Source organism: Sebastes fasciatus, chromosome 18 (genome assembly GCF_043250625.1).
Source record: "Sebastes fasciatus isolate fSebFas1 chromosome 18, fSebFas1.pri, whole genome shotgun sequence".
In the NCBI taxonomy this organism is placed as follows: domain Eukaryota; kingdom Metazoa; phylum Chordata; class Actinopteri; order Perciformes; family Sebastidae; genus Sebastes; species Sebastes fasciatus.
In genome coordinates this window covers 27,812,446-27,824,733 of record NC_133812.1, presented here as the reverse complement: position 1 = coordinate 27,824,733, position 12,288 = coordinate 27,812,446, and the positions used below count along the sequence as shown (strand labels likewise).

The window sequence follows — 12,288 nt, the reverse complement described above, 5'->3', positions numbered from 1 at the left end:
CATGACTCTGAAATATCAATAAGTTAGAATCTATGGCCCCGACCATGACTCTGAAATATCAGTACGTTAGAATCTATGGTCCCGACCATGACTCTGAAATATCAGTAAGTTAGGATATGGCCCCGACCATGACTCTGAAATATCAGTAAGTTAGGATATGGCCCCGACCATGACTCTCTAGCCTAACCGTGCTGTGTATTGGTAAATCCATGGCGCTGTCCGTGGTGCTGAAGTAGCAGACCGAATTTGTAGCTGTTACTTTTCCACTAGAAATTGGTCGAGTGTTTAGCGAGAGCGCTGCAGACGGCAGAAAGCAAAAGGTAAGGTAAGGAAAAAGCTTTTATTTCGTCTGTAGGGTTCTCTCCATAATGTTGTCAGACACTTATAATAACGGTCTTAGCCTGAAGCTGCCGAGACGCTCAATCATGCCGGAGCAATTTAAAAAATTGTTGCCCCCATTTGTCACTTAGACACAAACAAATGGGAAAATAGGGTTCGCCTTGCAAAACCGAAGTTATGTACCTTTTAGAGCTCCTACAGTATGTGGCAAAAAAAACTGTAATGGAAGAGTCGTTATGTTTCCACTTTAGGGTGCATCAGTACAAACAAACACCGGATCATTGAAGACTTAGAGAGGACGTAGCGGAGGAGTAAACATTATTCATCTGGAAACACGAGCAGTAAGCACTTAATCCCTCTCCATCTCTTCACACCTGGCCTGTAATCACAGAGCATCGCTCCCAACATGAACAGTTTGTTCTTTAAATAACTGTTGCACATGCTGATAATATTAGACATTGTTATCGTTTCGGAGAGAAGATTATTCACAATGAAAATCTCAATTTCCTTTATTGAAACGCCTCAATTATTATGATTATTTGATCAGTGTTTCACATTTAGTGTTTAAATGATAGTGATAATATAACGTTAAATGTTGGATAAAATAACTTTTTGCTTTAAAAACTGTGTGTAGATAATCCGTTTAGCTAATGAGCCAGGTGGACTTTATAATTAACAAGCTTGATTTAAAGCCCCTTTGTGTGTTGAAGCCCTTTTTACTAACGTGTGTGATGTGTGTATTTAGATTAGATCCTGATGGGCAAAGTTGGTATCAGCTGCCATCAGTGTATGAATGTGTGTGTGAGTGGGTGAATGATGACATGTAGTGTAAAGGTCGGAAGACTAGAAAAGCGCTGTATAAATGCAAGTCCATTTATCATTTACCATTCTTCACCGTCTCCTCCTGCTGCACCGAGGAGCCGCACTGCTGTGCGCCGGCCACAGTGTACCGGAGGACGGATAGACATGTTGGCGAGGTCCGCTGTTTGATATGCAGTTTCGGGATGTTTTGGAGGTGCACCGGCTGCTCTTTCCTCAGCTGCACTGTGATTCGTTTATTTCTCTAACAGGACTTTATTTAGTGTTGTTTGGTCAAATATTTTCTGTTTCTTAGCCATGGTTTGGGTCCAATTATTTGGTCATTTATGGTTTGGTCTAATATTTGCTTGTGTTTGAACCCTAGTTTGGATCAATAATCTGTAGTGTTTTAGCCCCAGTTAGGTCCAATTTTTACTAGTGTTTAACCCTTGGTGGTCCAATATTCACTAAGGTTTTAATACTTGTTTAGTCCAATATTCTGTGGTGTTTTATCTCCACTTTGATCCAACATTCACTAGTATTTTTGCTACAGCTTGGTTCAATATTTACTATTATTTTTGTCACAGATTGGTCCACTATTCACTAGTATTTTAGCGGTGCTGGACCCTGGACCAGGTTTCTTGGGTTTTAGCCCTGGTTTGGGCCAATATACACACATTTTAGCCTGGCCTTCACAGATATTTGATTCCTGGTTTTGTCCCTATATTTAGCCCTGGTCTGTACCTTTTTCATATGTATGTTTGAAATACTGCTTCTGACAACCTTTTTTATAGCATGTTGACCTCAGCATGTTGCATGCACATGCTGAGGTCCAAGGGGTGTCCTGAAACATGCAACTTAGTACAGACACTTATCAGTCTTCATCACCGATCCAGACCCAGCATGAACACTGCGACGTGTCGCTTCACGCTTGCTACTAACACACTTCTTGCACACTCTCTCACTCACTCACACAAACACACTGTGACGCACACATTTCACAGATATACAGTATATACACACTTTAACAGAGATAGTTCTGGTTCACGGGGACACGTCCCAGCTAGTGGTCTTTTAATTGCTTGAACAGGGACAGTTCAATGGCAATGTGCAAAAGCTTCACTGGATGCTGTCACACTCCTTCGCTGTGCATGCTGACTATGATTCTGACTTCTTTCTGCCTCCTATCATGACATGAAGAGAGAGTATAACTCCTGTCCAAGTGGTATTACTGAGCCAAGTTTGTAACGTATCTCATAAGACACACTGTATTTAGCAGCAACAGACAAATATCAAAGCTTTCAACATATTTAGCAGCGATATGAGAATATTTTCCAGCAGTAGTCCATGTCAAATGAAAAAGAAAATGATCCAATGACACATAAAAGTGACTCATTTCAAAATGTAAAGCTCAGAAACAGGTTTACTTTTTCCCTTTTTACTCGTTAAATTCCTGGAAAAGAGAAACGCACTTACCGGCATCGCGGCTGAGGTTAATGTTAGTCTGCTTTTGTTCTGCACAGTGTGAAATCTGATGAAAGTAAAGTGTATCAACATAATTACAGCTCAGTCTGGCTTTATTTTTTTTTGTGATCAATTTTTTATTGGTATTTAAGCAAAATTACATAGGGTGGGGTTACAAATTGATAGATCACCAATAGAGTAAAAAATATATATATATATAATCACAAATTTCCATGTACTAATCAATACAGAATTGGCAAGCAGCTACAGAAAAAAGAAAATGAAAAAACAAAAACAAAAAAACAAACAAACAGGAAGAAGGAAAATAACAACAAACAACAACAAAAAGTCATTTAAAATAAAAACTTCTGCGCCCCCCTCCCTCCACCCCCGAATCCCTCCCTTTTGGTTCCCTCCCATCCCACCCACCCTAGACCTTTGGGACACGGAGAACAATTATATGAAGGATTTAATTGTAGTGATTGCTTGTTTCCAATGTGATATATTTTCCCTTTTTGCCAAATGCATGTTTGCAGCCCAGTGTTCCATACCTGCTATATCTAAGAAGTCAAGAAGCCATCTTTGTATATTGACAGAATGTGGAGCTTTCCATCTGCAAGCTATTAGTCGTTTTGCAGCTGTAAGGCCAGCTAACCAGAGACGTCTCTGCTTAACACAGAGTTCCAGGTTGGAGCTGTCATTAAGTAACAGGACTTCAGGTGAATAAGGAATTGTATTTGACAATATGTTTGATAGCATCTCTGCAACCTTTTTCCAGAACTCTGCAACCCTTGGACACCCCCAAACCATATGGAAAAAAGTACCTAATGCATTTTGATTGCATAAGGTGCAGTTTGGTGATGGTAAAGCTTTAAATTTATGCAGTTATACATTTCAATTTCATACACAGAACATATTTCACCCCCCACATATTGCATAAATTTAAAGCTTTACCAGTCTGGCTTTATTAAGTGTGAAATCAAAACATGAAACAGAAGACGTGTCTGTAGTCGCGTTCACTGAACATCTCTGCTAATCCACCGGCTCTCCGTCTGTCTGGCGGAGTGGACTTTTAATCCTTCATCGTCCACATGAGAGACCTCGGACAACAACACAGTCCGGACTCTCGTCTGAACAAAGACTGTCTGTTTGTTGCTCACTGAAGTGCTCTTATTTATTTCACATGATTGTGTTGCACTTTGGTTTTAAAAGTGTGCTTTGAGAACAGAACCGACAGGCGTCTGAAACACTTGAAAAAGTTTCATATTTCTGTTTCACGTTGAGCCAGAAAGTCCAAAACAAAGTCCTTTAATTTTTCTGAGTCTATCTGCACTGCGTGACCTGCAGTGTTTCACATAACCTCCGTTCAGGTTTTTACACAACTAGCCGACTGAAATTACCTTAAAGTGAAAGATGAAAAGATAAAGATTCTGACCACGGCTGATTGGTATTTCAGGGAGGTTGGATGGTGGCGCAGAGGAACATGGAGGGAGGCAGAAATCAATAAAAGAAAGAAAAAAAGCTTTTTACAGAGCCAGAGCCAGAGCCAGTTTATGATCTGACATATTTCTTACAGAATCTCAGTTCTATTTCACATCTCATCTCATCTTTTAGATGTAAGACACGATCGTGTGGGCTATTGATGATTGAAGAGAAGGGCTCAGGGGCAAAATGATGAATTGTATAAAAGTCCTGTTGTTTATAGGGTCAGTTAAACCATCAATCAACAAAACACCTTGATGATTTATTAATGAAGTCATTCATCAAGAAATGTCAATCTGCTCTGGTTCCAGTTTCTTCCTTTGATGTGAGAATTTTGCTGCCGTTCTGTGTTTCCATTTCATATAATTAATATAGATGAGAGATAATATATAATATAATTAATTGTTTGAACGGATTTGCTCTTCGGCCTTTCTGCAAATACGTCATGAGACTATACAGAGCTGTAGCAGATCCACCAGAGCAGCTTCTAGTGGCAATTGTAAATTTCCATTCTGCAAAACATCTTCTGCTCAGACAGCTTTTTCTGTGAAAGGAGCGAAGTCTTGGAACTCGCTACCTGATCACTTGAAATTTGCTGCGAATTTTACCACTTTTAAAGGGACTATATGTAACTTTTAGAAAGTCCTTGTTATTAATGACACCAGTGGCCGTTAAGTGAACTGCAGCCAGCGTCCTGTTGCTCGTGCTCGCACTCCGTAGGCGCGAGTGATCATCCTGGGCATCCGCCAAAACAGTGACGTGACATTACAATCATAGATCACCGTTAATGTCCAATCTCCATGATACTAACTAGCTTACAATTTGCAAATTACTTCATCAGCTATCGTTACGAAGCAAAACCGTCCAGAGTCTTTAGTACATAGAAATCCTGAGTACATAGAAATCAGTCCACAGGCTGTTATAGGCAACCGAGAAAATCACTGAAGGTCTCAGGTTTTAAGTTACATTACAATCTGTTCACACAATGGCAATACAAAGCGATTAATACATGTAAATTGTTACATATAGTACCTTTAAGAGAGCAACCAAATCCTGTTTAATTCAGCGACAAACCTGTACTTAGGTCTAGTTTTTAAATGTAATGTTTTTAAATGTGTTGCTTTATTGTATTTATTTATTTTTCCTGTACTCATTCCACTTTTAATCTCTTATTTTCACAAAAAGCCCTTCTAGGGATGGGTGTTGCAAATTAGCATCCGCTATAAGCACTATGATACTTGCATCAGATGGCCATTTTTAAGTTGTCTATGTACATTGAATTCGTCCCTATCAAATAAACCATGAAATTAAAATAATTGTAAACTGAATATCTTTTGGATTTTGCACGGTTGGTCCAATAAAACAAACAATTTGAGGATGTCACCTTTAGCATCTGATATTTTATAGACTAAACCACATTTGATTAGTAGATAATGAATGATTGATGATGAAAATAAACAGTAGTTAAAGTCCCACCTGTATTGCTGTATGAATAAGATCATAATACGATAATTTCATAATGTCATAATAGCAATAATTTCACTGTAACTGCGTGTGGCTACCATTTCTGGTCTTTCTGAATTGGACTGTTTTTGCAATGAGGCTCATTTGCATAGAAAACGGGTTGATGTTGATGTGTTAATGTCTCCATATTACCTCATTAAATACGTGCAAATAGTGCAGGAGCACCGAGACGCTGTTTGCTGTTTAATGTTTGCTTAGCAGCTCAGTTAGAGGTGCATTTCACCGTTTAGGTGCTGTTGGTATAGCACCGTTTCTTCTTGTCGTATTTGTGCAGGTTTAGCTGCAGCAAAGCCGTACTAGTAGTACTTTTGTGAATCCACTCCTCAGTGTTGTTGTATCATAAACCAAACCAACGTTGCCTCCGCAAAGATATTATAAGAGGTTGTGAGTGGCTGGCTCCTGCAGATCTCAGCAGGTATTAGATTGGATTATTTACGGCAGATCCAACACCAGTTTACAGCAAGAAATTAGTCAATGATGTGTAATCTGGCTGGAACTGAAGCACAAGGGGTGTCTGCTCAAACTCCTTTATTTTGGGATGCAGTGACAGTTGTGTCATGAAAAATAAATAAATAAAGCTCCCATACATGTCATTTTTTAACATACATTACATACAGTTCGTAGCTATACCTACAAAAAGTAATCCACCGTATTTCGTGTATATCCCATGAAATACATTTTTTGTGTAATCCATGTAATTGTGAACCGGGAAGTATAAAGAGGAGGAGATCGGGGTGGATGGGTGGGTCAAAAAACACCGGACTTTTGCCCAGGAGACCGGCGTTCATGTCCCGTGTGAAACCGGAAGTCGTTGATTTATTTGTTACATAACTTCTATACTGGAGTTACGTCACTTCCGTAGTTATTTTAACCCAAACCACCATCTTTTCCAAAACCTAACTAAGTAGTTTTGTAGCTTAATCCTAAATAAGTCGATCTTTTCCTAAACCTAAGTCGTTTTATTGCCAAAGGAAGATGTTCCTTTAAGTTTATTTTGAAAAGACTGTATGCATGTAACGAGCTGAGGCTGATGGGAATGTCTTTAGTTCTGCAGGTATTTGGTCATAAACCAAAGTAAAATGTTGACCTGACGGTGGCGCTAGATGGAAAGTCAGAGGATCAACAAAGTTATTACCCTGAGAGGAACATGGATGATGAACCACATTTCATCACAATCCATCCGATAGTTGTTGAGTCTTTTCGCTGAAAACCAAAAATGCCAAAGACACAGTGGCGCTTGATCACCAAACCCAGGAGCGTTCATCATCTGGGCACCATGAATTGCTCTACAAAATATTTCAGTCTGGACCAAAGTGGTGGACTCGTATCTGTTCACTGAAGACAGCAGCAGGGATGTGAGAAAACACTGTGAGTAAAGAGGAACAAGTCTTTATTTTACCTTCTTCTTATTGAATCTTTCAGCATCTTTGGTTTCACAGTCCTGCTCGCTGGTGTTGCCCTTCAAGAGCCTAAAAGCCGGCAGCAGAGAGAGACACTCTTTAAATAGTGTCAGACGGATCGCGGCGGTTTCACCCAGCAGCTCCCAGGTGTGAATCTTGTCAAGCATACGAAGCGCAACAGTGAAGAAAAGTCAAATATTTACTCAGTCGAGCTCCGGTGGAGTGAACACAAAATGGAAGTGATGGTTTGAAACTAAATTAAAAGCCGTTTGTGTAGAAGTATCGTTTCAGTCCATCCTCCTTTAATGTATGTATGACTTGTGGGAATACACGCGTGGGCATGTATAAATGCATGTCTGGGTTTTGTTTCACCATCGTGCCCCTGGGAGCCGGCTCGGCGCTGAGACCTTTTAACATATACCACTCCTCCCGTCTCCAGACAGCGGCAACGACCTTACAAGATGTCAGAGTGGATTCATATTAACGCTCGAGCTGCTCCCGTTAATCCCACTGACGGCAGCAAACACACCCGAGCGTCACTTTTAACTTCAAGTGCCGGGAGGACAAACTGTACGGCCACTGGAAACGCACACATCCACCTGTTCTCTGACTTCTCTTAAACATACAGAGATACCTTCTTACCGATAACTTCATCCATATTCATCTTCCCTCTTACACGATCTGCACCGTTCTCTGCTCCCACAGTGTTGAAAGATTACACCACCTTTTGTCTTCGTTTCTTGTACTGTTGTTTGAGCTGATATTCCATCTCTCGGGAAATAAACTCATCTTTTGCTTCTTGATTCATCTTGATGAAGATGAATGTTTATCATCAGACACGTCTTTTATTTGACTTTGCAGCCTCTGATGATTGAAACTCATAACTGCTACAGAGACGTGGTGGAGTCACGACGACTGCCCATTAGATTAATTGATCGCTCCAACCTCAGCTGAGCCATAGTTCATTGCTCCGCTGGCAGCCTCTCATCGTGTGGTTGTAGTCTCTTTGCCCTTGGTCGTACTTTAGTTGCGCCGTCGAGAGCCACTCGGTTGGAAAGAAGGGAAGAAATACAATCAGGCTTTTGACTCTTAGGAATCAAGAGAGCAGGTTGATCTGATTTGAGTGTTGCTTTCAAAAATAGCCTACATACCATGCTCAAGAAAGGAGTTCCTGCAACACAAAATCCCAAATGATTTCTACACACAGCAGACAGGATAGCCAAGGTCTCATCGAGGCTCTTCTTCTTCTGCTCTACACATTTTGACATGCTATAACTGTAGCTTCTGCACAATTCACCAAAAAACAGATGTTTCCTTTTGTGCCTGAAGGGAATATCAAGTGTTATCTGCCAGAGCACACAGGATGTGATGAGACTGATGCATGTTTCTCTTAAAGGTCACCTATTATGCAAAATGCACTTTTCCATGTCTTTTAAACATCAATATCTGTCCCCAGTGTGTCTACAGGCCACCATAGTATCATAAAAGACCATCCTCTCTCTTTTTCTCCTCCTCCGTTTGTCCGGAAATGGGTGCAGAAAAAAAAATCGCTTTTTTTCCTTCTCTTCTGACGTCATTAGAGAAATGCAAGCCATGTAAGGGTTTCCTGGTCGAACCAGAGAGAACCTTCAGTAGCTGACCCCGCCCCACAGCGCGTCACTGTCTCTCCTCCTCAACCGAACTTGAGCAAAGTAGCTCCTACTGTTAGTCTGCAAGAACCAGCAGAACAGGCTTCATGTACTCCCATCATCTAAATATAACATGTTCTTTCACAAAGGCTTTATGTAATTACACTGTTTAAACAGATGATATTTATATATTATATATATTTGATGTCATGCATGTAGCAGAGTACAGGTAGTAAATAGTGACTTGTAAGCAACACAACACATTTCTGTTTCACAGTCAAACTTTATTTGAGTTGACAGATGACAATATTAATTATTCACAGCATTTGTAATCATCTCACCTGTTAGTTAGTTATGTTAACATGGTACAGGAGAAAGTCTTCAGCTCCGGTAAACTATGGTAAGCTAAGCTCCGGTGGTCTGTAGTCATGGTAACACAGAGACAGCTACTACTGTAAATAATATACCATTACTCTGATCTTCCATACATTTATCTTTTAGCAGAAATAATGAACTGACTACTGTTTCACATCTTCTATTTTCCACCCTGATGGTCGCTGTGTTTACACACCGTGTCATAGCGGTAGCATGTAGCTAACCCGTTAGCATGTAGCTACATGCTAACGGGTTAGCTCTGTATCTCCCATCTGCCCACAGCTGTCTGCTCTCCTCTGGGATGATTCTGTCGGTCATTTCTCACAGATGGATCTGTAAAGACAGACGTAAAACAGAGTGTATGTTTACGGTTTACAGAGTTGATGCATAATGTAAACACTGAGCTAACTAACAGAGCTATAAATAGCATTATTTACCTGAGAGAAACCGTCAGGAAAACCTGGAATCTGGACCGCAGATGTTCATCATGTGTCGCCGATTTCTGATCAGATTCCTCCGGTAACGTGCGCTGGGTGAAGTTTCTGGTTTATAAACTTTAAAGTGGTTTATAAGCTCTATTCTAGCTGCTATCTCTCCACTCGTCTCTCTCCAGAGCTGCTCCGGGAGGGAGGGGGAGGGTGACGCTGTTGTTGAGGAAGTTTGATTGACAGAAAACGCTGACCAATCAGAGCAGAGTGGGAGGAGACAGGCTGTGAATCAGTGGTTTTCAGACAGAGGCTGAATTAGGCTCTGAGGCAGGCAGACTCAGGCTGCAGTATGAGAAGAATAAAGGGTTTTTTGAACATTGCAGCATGTAAACATGTTCTAGTGCAACATTAAAATACATCTATGAACCTGGAAATGAGCATAATATGTGACCTTTAATTCATTTCACAGCATATTCAGATGAGGCTTTTTTGGACCTCTTTAACACAAGCTTACATGTGTGATAGTTCAGCAGCAGCTGTGACTGATGGGATCAATAAACACTATTACTTTAGTAGGTGTGGGGATAATCAAGGAGTGCTGCTTGAAAATGAGGTATTGTGCAAAAAAAGCAAAAAATAAACATGTGGATAACAATCAAACTCTGTTAAATACATTTCAACTTCAAAAAGGTTTCCAGTCGTTACAAATTGTGGAGCTCAATATCCGCTAACGAAGAAGCCCTGAGGGGCAATTGTTAGAAAATAAACATGTATCTAGTCTTGTGTGCTTTGTTTCTGCATCTTTCCAGTGCCATTCTTTGGGTGCTCGTCTGTCCTCACTTGTTAACTTCGACATGTTCCTTCTCTCCACCTGTTGAAGTGATTGTATCTAGAGAGCTGGCAGCCAATCTGAGAAGATTTTAATGGATCAGTATCATCTAAGATAAAACCGATCAAAAGTCCCAAAGGGGGTTTCTGTGTGTGTCAGTCATGCACAGCAGGCTACAGGGCAGCTGGACTTTATCTTGAATTATTGTGACTTTATTCTCATTAAATTTAACTTTATTCCTGTAATTATATATTTTTTTCTCAAAATATTACGACTATTCTTGAAATCTCAGAGAACAGATATATGAGATATATTTTGAATGTGCAAAAAGTAAACATTGTAAACAAGCCAATGCTGAAGTGCCCTCAACCTGCACTCTATCAGCCAGCAGGGGGCGACTCCTCTGGTTGCTAAAAGAAGTCTGATTGTATAGAAGTCTATGAGAAAATGAGTCTACTTCTCTCTTGATTTATTACCTCAGTAAACATTGTGAACATGAGTTTATGGTCTCAATCACTAGTTTCAAGTCTTCTTCAATACAGCATGATGTTCATTTAGTAAATGATGGTCCCATTTAGAGTCAGATAGACCATAAAGCAGGGGATGCTTTAGGGCGGGGCTACCTTGTGATTGACAGGTCGCTACCACGGCGTTGTCCGGTCTGGGAGTTGTGTTTTCACTTCATCAAAGTTAATTATGACATTTTTGTCGCCTAGAAAATGTCTTATTCAGCGTTCGGTTGTACTTAACTCCACCCTGTAGAGTCACTTCTGGTTGCAAAAAAACAGGATGGCGACGGCCGAAGACCAAGATGGCGAGTTACGTTACGTTACGTTACGTTACGTTACGTTACGTTACGTTACGTTACGTTACGTTACGTTACGTTACGTTACGTTACGTTACGTTAGTGGAGTTACGTTACGTTACGTTAGTGGAGTTACGTTACGTTACGTTACGTTAGTGGAGTTACGTTACGTTACGTTAGTGGAGTAAGTGGAGTTAGGCACCATTAGTGGCATTACATTATGTTAGTGAGTTGGTGATGTTACGTTGGTTTAGTGGTGTTTGTCACATTTGTGTTTTCTATAGTATGTTTCACTTAGTTTACATACTTATTTTAAGCCCAACCATGACGTTTTCCCTTAACTTAAGTAAGTGGTTTTCTTGCCTGGACCTTACTGGGGACGTTTGTGTGGCGTACAAATGACACGTGAAATTGGCTAAAATTTTTACTCATGACACGTAGAATGTCTCTGTAATATCGTGGTATTCATCCGCCCTCCCATGAGACCGGGTTGGTATATTAAGGCCTTTATTTATATATTATATATATAATTGTTGTGTGTGATGAGCATCTTCTCCTCCAGGAGTCACTAACAGGCTCTTAGTCCCGTCGTGTTTTCGTCCCTGCAGCTGAACTTTATAGAGATAAAGACGGACGGATGAGTCACGCTGGTGTTTTGGCTCGACGGCCCTCGAGCCATCGCAACAGACGGCCTCTCATCCACTTCCAAACACATTCGTCTTGTCTAATGACTTTACCTACTGTGACTTGTTTCCAGCTGACGGGGCGGAGGGAGGAAGTGCGAAGGAGGGAAAGACGGAGAGATTAATTAAGAAGAAATGGTGGTGTAAAAAGAGGAAAACAAAGAGAGCAGATGAAGAGTGAGAGGTAGATGAAGATAAAGACGGTGATGGTTAATTACTCAGATACGAAGGAAATGTTCAGGCCTGTCTTAATAGTCACGAACAGACAGTCTCTTTACTCTTCTGTAACATCTTTGTGAATGTAGCACCTGCTCGCTCACAGGTGGCATTCATCAGACTGAAACAAGAGGTTTTCTCAAGTTAACGGTTTGTTGAATCCAACTTGTACAAGCAAACCTCACAGAACAAACTGTACAAGGTTTGAGGTGAGAACACAAAGATGTGTTCAAGAAAGGGAGGAAGAGGAGGGTGAGGAGCAAAGACAGACAAAGAAAAGAGGATAAAGAAAGGAGGTAGAAGAAAATCCGATTTGT

At 40.6% G+C, this 12,288-nt stretch overlaps 2 long non-coding RNA genes across 2 annotated transcripts in view; one reads left to right on the top strand and one right to left on the bottom strand.

Annotated features, from left to right (window-relative positions):
- The window catches only part of LOC141756689 (uncharacterized), an 82,149-nt gene that overhangs the window by 42,192 nt on the left and 27,669 nt on the right, over positions 1–12,288 (top strand). The window lies entirely within an intron of this gene.
- LOC141756275 (uncharacterized) lies at positions 8,899–9,596 on the bottom strand. Its single transcript, XR_012591429.1, has 2 exons — positions 9,448–9,596; positions 8,899–9,343 (listed from the first exon to the last, which is right to left on the bottom strand). It is a non-coding gene; the product is annotated as an uncharacterized LOC141756275 (long non-coding RNA).